Raw genomic sequence first — 9,330 nt, 5'->3', positions numbered from 1 at the left:
GGCAGAACACAGCCCGAGAATGGAGTCGTGTGAGAATTGAGTGCCTGAGAGAAACCTCCAAGAAAACAAGACAAGAGCCTTCTGAGCTCAGCTTGCTCAAAACACGGAATCATTCTTGGGAAGTGTTCTATTTTATTGCATGAGACTGTTGTCCACCTCATTTTTAGGCCCCACCCTCCCAGGTTCACGCCTCTGATTTGATAAGCTTCTTTTTGCAGGAGCAGCAATTACTGAAGAAACTCAGCTGCTCCTCCAAGCTCAGAGAACACCGAGGAAAACTGGGGTTGGGGAATGCAAGATCCAGGGAACAGGGAGGAATGCTTTGAAATGCTGTCTTCTGGACACAATGTTGCTGTTACCCATGAACTCATAGCAGCTATGCTTAACTGCACCTGACTTGAAGAAAATAAAAGTAGTTAGAATTCCAGAATGTTCAGTAGCTCATAAGGCCCAGCCTTCAGTGAGGAGCTATTGGTAGCTGATGGCTGCTGCTGAAGGATGAACGTTTTTCTTTGGAAGTGTAAATTCTGGTAGGTTGATCACAATTCACATCCATAAAAATATGAACAGCAACAACTAGACTCAGTGGATAATTGAAAATGGAGGAGAATGTGGAGATAAAAAAGAAGAAACAAGTGGAGGGGGGAGAGAAGAAGCAGGAGACAGGAAGTTGGGAGGAGAGCAAGTTGTGCGGGAGCTCCAGGAGATGGCGGAAGAGAAAAATGGGAGCACATGCTTAAAATAAATTAGAGTGCACGTGAGAGTCTCAAATAATAAATAACATTATTTTAAAGTTATGATAGTTTTACCAGGATAGATATAAATTTCACATTTATCTATGCACGTATATATATTTTTAGAACAGGCAAGATAGGTCCATGCATAAAGGTGATTGATCCCAAGCCTGACGACTGGAGTTCAGTTCTCAGAACACACACATTTTGAGAAGTATCACCAGTTGTTCTCTGGTTTTCATATTCACTAAGACAGTCATGCAACAACACGCAGATTAGTGAAATATTTTAAAATGCATTACTTTTTAAATTATTAAAATTTATTCATTTGCATGTGTTTGCATTTTGCCTGCATGTATGTCTGCAGTATGAACACAACTGCTTTTATGCGTGAGATTTTTTCCATGTTGCCTGTAGTATTCCTATAAAATATGACTTGAAAAAAAAATAGTGTTCTGAGTATAGCTGACTCACCAAACTTGTGCCAACCAAGGTCTGCTGAAGCTCTTCTATCTCTTCTGCTTGATGTTCTGTTTTAAGTTTTAGCTCGGGGTCTTCAAGTTCAAGTCTGAAAGTTATATGTTAAAATCATTATTCTCAAAGATCAATTTTTAAAATAACACAGAGTCCCTGAAATATTCATGTATATCTAAAATTTGTCCCAGTAAATGGCTTGGTAACCATCATTCTCCTAGGTGTGCTGTGCTATCCACACATGTTTTCAGATAAGGTTAAAAGGATGCATTTCTATCTTTGTGTATGTGGGTCATGAATGTGCAAAGCATGCATTATGCTGCTGAGCTCTACCTCAATACAAAGTTACATAATTCAAATAACTTCAGGCAAAAATATCTCAATGGCTTCACACGAGTTTGCTCATCAGAATTTATATAATTTCAAACTATACTGATTATTTCCTCTATGGCCACTCAAATTCCTTGCCATATTCCTTTCATTTGTACCTCTGTAACTGAAATTGCATCTTATCTTCTCTCCTTGAATCTTCTTGGAGAAGCTGCAGGAGTTTTTGGTACTAAAAGAGAGACAAAAATGTTAGTCATATACTAGCACAAAGCTTTGCAGTCCTCAAGTTTTCTGAGGAAATAAGCATGTTTCCTCCTCTGCATGCATTTAGTTTGCAGGAACTGCAGCTAACAGTTATCACAGCTGAGCTCTTGTGGCCCGAAAGCCTAAAATGAGAATGGCTGACAATTTTACTACCAAAATATATTATTTTTCTTTAAAGTTATGTTTTATCTGTTACTGAAATTGTCATAATGGGCAAAATGGGGAAAATAGTAAATTATTCAAGGAAATAATTTATATTTATGTATCTCAAGCACCACTTCAATGATTATAATTTTAAATATAATCTATTATTATATATTACATATTATAATTATCCCTCCAAGAATGTATTATTTATGTGTTCTTTAGTAAATAATCCTAATAACTGTTTAGTAAGAGCTATTTGGGGATAAGTAACATATCTGTAAGATATTCATTATCCATGTGTAACTTCACATGCAGACATTATTTTCCCTTGTGTACAAATAACCAAGGCAATGTAAACTGAAGGGCTAAGTTGTTTGGAAGACTGGAGGGGTTTGTTTGAGACGAGGTTGTGTGTGTGTGTGTGTGTGTGTGTGTGTGTGTAGCCTTGCTGTCCTGGAACTCCCTCTGTAAACATTCTGGCCTGGAATTCAGAGATCTGTCTCTTCCGCCTGAGTGCTGAGATTAAAGAGATGCATCAATACTCCTGGCTGAGAAATAACTTGTTTTAAGCAGACAAGTATTGAAAAGACAAAACACAATGAGTCAGAACAATCAGAGAAATAATCAGATATAGAAGCAACTATACACAATTTCTGAAAAATAAATCAGTAAAGGCTGAAGAAAAAGAACATAAAGAATAGCACAGGGAAAGGTGAATTAACATAATCAAATGATTATGGTTAATAATGATAATGTATTATTAATAGTTAAATTAATATTAATAATAGTTGACTCAACATAATTAGCTCACAGCATAACAATTTTATTCCAGGAAAGTAAAATCAACCAAAGTTCCATAAAATACTTTTTCTCAACAAAATATCCAAATAAAATGGTGACAGGTAAGCCATCAGAACATTGAAGAGTAAACAGCACACAGCAGTTCAGAGCAGAGAAATTAACCGATGAGCACTTTACCTTGTCATCGCATTCTTCTGATGAATGACCGAAACAGAAACCACACGAGTTGGGGCCACTGGATGTCCTTCAGAGGAAAAACGCAGAACAGTCATGGCTGAGTTGTTTATTTAACACACTCATGTGCATTGTGCTATTGTGTGTGAAATGACGGTTCTTCACTGGCGTGATTCCACTTCTGGCTTAAATGAGCTTTTCTGTATCATGTTCTGCCTGCACTTCTCCCAAAATTGAAAACAGTCAGCCTCACTCACAGTTCTAGTTCAGAGAGTGACAGCAATGTACTAGCAGAGCATAGAAGAAAATCTTTGCAAAATCACAGACAAGAAGGCTGCACTGATGCCCCATTAATGACACCCATAATTTTGCTACCTGAATTGAAACAAGTCTGATAGACACAGGCAGAGGGATGCACCACCTAATCTCCCTGGTGTAAGACTAAGCTGTGCAACTCAGACTTAACCATCTGCACTCTTCAGAGCTTGTGTGTAAAAAGAATATGTCCAAAATGGTACAGGGAGTCCCATGAGACAGCTGAAAATTTTGCAAAATAAGATGTACAAAATTTAAAGAACAAATGGATATCATAATTAAATTTACAAACTGCTTTCAGCTTTTTTATATATAGATCCTATCTCTTGATCCATATTAAACAGCAAACACTTAATCATTCACAGTGTGCAGTAAAGTGGAAAGAGGATGGGAGAAACAGAGTCCTGTTTGTTTTTAAGCTATCTTCTTTAATGGTTTTCACAGTTAAATTCTCAACCTATACAACCTATAAAGGCACAGACTCTTGAAATAAAGGTAGGCTAATGACCAAGATAATCCCTCTCTGTGTGTCTCTGTCTCCCTGTGTGTGTGTGTGTGTGTGTGTGAGAGAGAGAGAGAGAGAGAGAGAGAGAGAAGATAGATGGGTTTTCTGTGTAGCCTTGCCACAGGCTGTCCTAGTACTCACTCAGATGACCAAAGACTTAAAGCAATTCCCATTTGCCAATGTTATGAGTGTTGAGAATGTTAGGCATTCACCATCAAACCCAGATAAAGAAAACACTTTGAAGAAAACAATTATTGAAGAGAAATTACTATTCAAATTGTACTCTCATTTAATATAGCATTTTCAAGGAAATTTATATAAGAATATGAGATAAACAAAAAAGAAATGGCTAAGTTGTTCATTTTCAACCATATATTAAGGTTTAGCTTTTAAGTATATACTTTAAAAACTCTAATATTAAACATCATCATGTAATATTAGGATAATATAACCAAAAATAAGAATAGAAATAGTCATCTTTGACTCATGTTAAAAAGTAACCAGTATTCTGCTAAAGCCTTTTTTTTCTCTGATTGGTATTTTATTTCTCTTTCACAATAGACAAAGGTTTTTTTAAATAACATATTGTTATCTTTTCTGGAAACAATCATATAATCATTTTAAACAATACAAATGTGTACATACATGATAGTGACATTTCTGTAGCCTATAAACACCTCTTCGGGTTTAAAAAGGAAAAGAGCAATATACTGACAAATCAACTGTAACTCTTAGAAAAATACCAGTTTAGAAAAACACCTTACCAAACATGAGCATTCTGTACAGGGACCTATCATCCAAGGTAGCAACGGGCTCAAGCCAGGGTGAGCCAAGAGTAGCTCCCATACAAGCTCAGAAGACCCTCCCCCATCCAGCACTGCTTCAAAGGAACACACATCCTCATCACAGGAAGACAGCAGGAACCCCGAAAGAAGACAGGAACAAATATACCCTTGTATATTTCTGAGTGTCTCCCACAGTATTCCACATCCAGCATCTCAGAACTCCACGCAACCGTGGGGGCCATTCTTTAGACTGTTCCCTCCATTTCCAAAGAGAGGGAACCAGGTCAAGTCCCACTAGTTTATTTTAGGTGCCTGGCATTACAAAGTATTTTACCAGAAGGAATGTAAGCAATGCTGTTTGATATGAGTAAGAAAAAAAAAAAAACACAATTATCTTAAAACTGTGCTCTACTCACATAAAATATCAGACCAGTGCACAACACACTGCAAAACTGTAAAACAATACAATCACACAATGTTCAAATATTAAACTGTTCAAGCACATGAAGATCATCTTCTGAAAGACAAACTGGGCTCTTATTTTGTAGCTACTTTTGTGTAGCTTTAAAAACGCTGTCTCTCCTGCTATTCCAACCAAGGACTATGCATGGAGATAACCTAAGACCCCTGCACATATGTAGCCCATGGCAGCTCAGTATCCAAGTGGGTTCCATTGTAATAGGAACAGGAACTGTCTCTGACCTGAACTGATTGGCCTGCTCTTTAATTACCTTCCCCTGAGGGGGAAGCAGCATTACCAGGCCACAGAGGAAAACACTGCAGCCACTCCTGATGAGACCTAATTGACTAGGATCAGAAGGAAGGAAAAGAAGTCCTCCCCTATCAGTGGACTTGGGGAGGGGCATGCATGCAGAGAGTGGAGGAAGGGAGAGATTGGGACGGGAGGAGGGAGGGAACCACGGGGGGTATGCAAAGTGAGTAAAGTGTAATTAATAAAGAAAAATAAAAATTAAAACAAACAAACAAAAAAACCGCTGTCTCTCAACAAGGTGTGACACTGATCTTGATACTTGTTAGGAAGTTGGATGTGAGACAGTAACGTAACAGCTTCTGCTCTCTCCGTGCTTATCTTCAGCACTCATCCGAGGACTGAGCACCATCCTCTTCCCCCGCTTCTCCGTGTCTCCCTGAAGACTCCCCTTCTGGATTGTAGCTCTATATGTTAAGATTCAGTTTCTCGGCTAGTTCTGTGCTGCGAACTTTGCCTGCATCTCCTCGTAATTCTGCTTCTGCTCTTTCGGCAGGGCCAGAGACTCCTCTATAGAGAGCAGCTGTGAAGGCAGATGGTGGAGAAGAAATGTGCTGCTGTCATGTCTTCAAGATGCTGCCTAACCCCGCGTCTTCTGAGGAAACAGGAGACTCACCCTTCTGACAATGACTTGGTGAGTCACTCTGTTGAGTTGGAAACACATTGGTCTTAAACTTATGAGGAGGGGCCACTGGGTTTCTGGCTCGCATTTCTAGCACTTCCATATGAGGCTTCTTAGGAGCCTCACTCTGGAGTCCCGGAAGGTTGTCAGCACTGGTGTTTTCTTCTGAGGGTTCACTCTGGTCTGCGATTGTGATCTTTTGCAATTTAGTGATAAACAGACTGTTAATGTTGCTGAAAATATCTTCCGCTGAACTTGAAACAGGGCACTGGGAGAGACTTACCTTCAGAAGAGGACACCCTCAGTCTGCTGCTAGAAGCTGGCCCTGTGTTCACGGTTCACCCAGCCTCTAAAGTCTCTTCATTCCCTTTGTGAGTGAGATGTGCAGGTCCAAGGGTTGCTGAGGTTGCTTTAGATGATTTAATGTCTGCAGAGGAACATTCAGGAACTAATAATGAAGTATCAAATATCAGGTCAGAATTCTGGGCCTTGTCTACATCAGTATGGACTCTTGTGGTTGCTTTTGCCTCAAGTTACAGTATACACTCACAGGAAGAAACAGTTTCCTTCTCCCTCCAACTCTTCACGTTCTGCATTGGCAGCCTTCAGTTTGGCAATGGTGTCTGAGATCTTTTTACGTTTGTCGGGCAGTTTGCAAATGAATTTTGCATGGCACAAAAGTCTCTCCTGGCTCCTCAACCTCTCCTGGAGCTCTAACGAACTGCGCCTCCCCAAGTCTTCAGGGGTGGGGGTCTCGAAGCCTTGAGGCAGCAAGCAGGCAGGGTTACCTGCGGAGTACACGCCATGGCCAGCAGCCACTCTGGCACACAAGCAGGAGTTACCAGTTTTCCAGAAGCCTGCTATACTTTGGGGGGGGGGGGTAGCCCAGCCTGAATCATTGCTTCTCTGTCTAATTGAAACTATGTCTTTATATCCTAATAAGTATGTTTATTTTTTTTCTTTATACCAATTTAATGGGTCAGGGTTGAGTGATTGTACTCACAATAGAATACTACGAAGACAAAAACAAGAATTAACAACTGTACCTGTCCAGTTCATCAACTTTTTGTATCTTTGTTCTCTGGCTTATTAACATTTTTGCTAGGTTCTGGTTGTTTTCCATTAGAGCCAGTATAAGTGGTGTAAAGCCATCCTGCAGAGAAAAAAAATTATAACTCTCTGAACTCTCTTAGTGGAAAATCACATAGAAGAAGCAGTGGAGCTCACGTCTGCTGAGGTTCAGTGAGCCCCAGCCTCACCCTTTCCCATACATTGCTCAGCCTTTGCACAGCCTATGCCTGCCTTGAGCCACCCCCAACCATGTCTTCCTGACACTCACTCAAGCATGAGCTGGATGCCTGCGCTTCGTATCTACCCTGGCATTCACATGGTGTTTGAGTCATGTGATTGCTCTGGGCTAACCAAAGCTTCTTGAGGATGGAGCTGTGTCCTTTACCGTTACTGCCCCAAACATTAAATCATGGTACTGCTGGTACAGTGTTCTTGAGGAATGTATACAAGTTACAGGTAGAAGGCAAAACCATGACTCTTTTTTTGTGAGCTGATAAACAGGAGTGTGGTGAGACACAGCTCAGCTCAAAAGAACAAGACTGGGAATAGAACTTATGGTCAGATAAATTGTTTAATAATCACACTTTTATGCTATGTACAAATTTTAAATAAACAAAGTGAACCGGCTGGGAGAGACAATAAAACAGACTTCTTAGAGCTTGGCTGATAATTGCTATTACATTTTAAGACTGAAATAAAGGAAAATTTAGAAATTATGACTATGGTTATACATTCATATTTCTCAGTTTAAATTTAATCATTGGATTAGCATTTTATGTCTTATCAAAGGCAAAGACTTTCGAAATGATACTGGAACAGCACAAAGAACAAGTAGAACAATATAAAGAAAAAAATGAAGGTTGGAAACAGGACATAAAACAAGAGACAAAAAATGACAGCACAGAATAAACAACGGGAAGATAGGGCAGAGATTTTAGAAAAGATACTGGAACAGCACAGAGAACACCTAGAACAATATAAAGAAAAATTCAAAGTTGAAAGTGAGGCATAAAACAAGAGATTCAAAACAAACAACAGAGAGATAGGTGTGAAATATGGGTACAGACCTTAAGAGAAAAGTTTGGAATACTAAGAAAATACTCGGGCAGAAGCTAAAGATAAAAATAAAGAAATTCGAGCCAAGATGGCGACTAGCACACACAGTTTCTGAGCAGTGGGATACCTGATCTTCTGAGTTGGAGAATGGAAGGACCCCTAACCCAGGAAAACCACAGCGAGGCTTTCTGAACACCAGAGAACATCGCAGGAGGTGAAAACTTTGGCCTCCGGTCACCCGGAGACTTGCTTGGGGAAGGAGAGAAAAGATCCTTTGTTCTTGCTGCACTCCCTTCCCCCAGACCTCCCTCCTCCTCGGCACAGCGGCACAGCAGACTCATCTTTCTCAGCGCAGACCTAACTGCCTGGGGTATACAACCGCTGAGACGGAGCCCCAACCACTTTAGCGGCAGACAAAAGCCAGCAGTACGTACCCCGGAGTCCCAGATTCGCGCAGCGGCTGCACCATCCTCCCAGGGCGCGAATCTGCTAGACACCATACTAGCTCCACAGGATCGCCATCACTGACTTACGACCCGCCCAATCCCACAGTGACAGAGAATACACTATATACTCACCGAAACCAGGCAGAAACGTCATACAACCTGGACACACCAGGCACTGGGCCTCCCAAGCTTGGAGAGCACAACGAAGAGATCCCAGGACTTCCCAGAAAGCATTGGGACTAGCAAGCCAGTCTCCAGTTACAGCAGGACGTGGCAGCGGAGCAGTACTGAACTGGCTGGGCACCACAGCCCTCCAGTTTAAGACTAACCAGGGCCAAACCAGAGAACAGAGAGCCTGGTTACCCCATCCCTGCTGAAGTGACCACCCTGAAATCTCCAGCTGCAGCAAGACCTCAGAACCTGGCAGTGACAGCAGCACAGAACTGGCGGAACACATCAAAGAAGCAGGGCCAAACCAGAGAGCAGAGAGCCCCGGATACCACGATCTCGGCCAAGAGACCGGCCTGTACAGCTAGTCCTCAGCACACGCTGAGAGTGCTCAGCTTCCTGAAGAACTCTCCAGACACCAGAGAGAGACAGCACCAGTCTGATCTGCAGAATCCAAAAACAAACAGGGAAGGTTTCAGATAAGCCAATGGCCAGAGGTAGGCGAAAGAACACTTCCAACATAAATCAGGACATCATGACTTCACCAGCAAACCCCAAAATCGATGGATACACCAATTCAGCAGAAGCACAGGAAAATTATTTTAAAGCCATGCTTGCCCAATTATTTGAGGCTCATAAGGACGAAATGAACAAGTCTTTCAAAGAGAT

The 9,330-nt window shown here is 41.1% G+C and overlaps 1 long non-coding RNA gene and 1 pseudogene across 1 annotated transcript; both read right to left on the bottom strand.

Annotated features, from left to right (window-relative positions):
• Window positions 1-1,206: 1,206 nt before the first annotated feature.
• Window positions 1,207-3,123, bottom strand: LOC132655416 (uncharacterized). The gene is made up of 3 exons (XR_009593222.1): window positions 2,928-3,123; window positions 1,697-1,767; window positions 1,207-1,302 (listed from the first exon to the last, which is right to left on the bottom strand). It is a non-coding gene; the product is annotated as an uncharacterized LOC132655416 (long non-coding RNA).
• A 2,498-nt stretch (window positions 3,124-5,621) lies between these two features.
• The window catches only part of LOC110539610 (DNA-directed RNA polymerase II subunit GRINL1A-like), a 44,418-nt pseudogene continuing 40,709 nt past the window's right edge, over window positions 5,622-9,330 (bottom strand).

Source organism: Meriones unguiculatus, chromosome 7 (assembly GCF_030254825.1).
Source record: "Meriones unguiculatus strain TT.TT164.6M chromosome 7, Bangor_MerUng_6.1, whole genome shotgun sequence".
Lineage (NCBI taxonomy): Eukaryota > Metazoa > Chordata > Mammalia > Rodentia > Muridae > Meriones > Meriones unguiculatus.
Note: the sequence above shows the minus strand (reverse complement) of the source record. Positions and strands in the feature narration are given on the sequence as shown.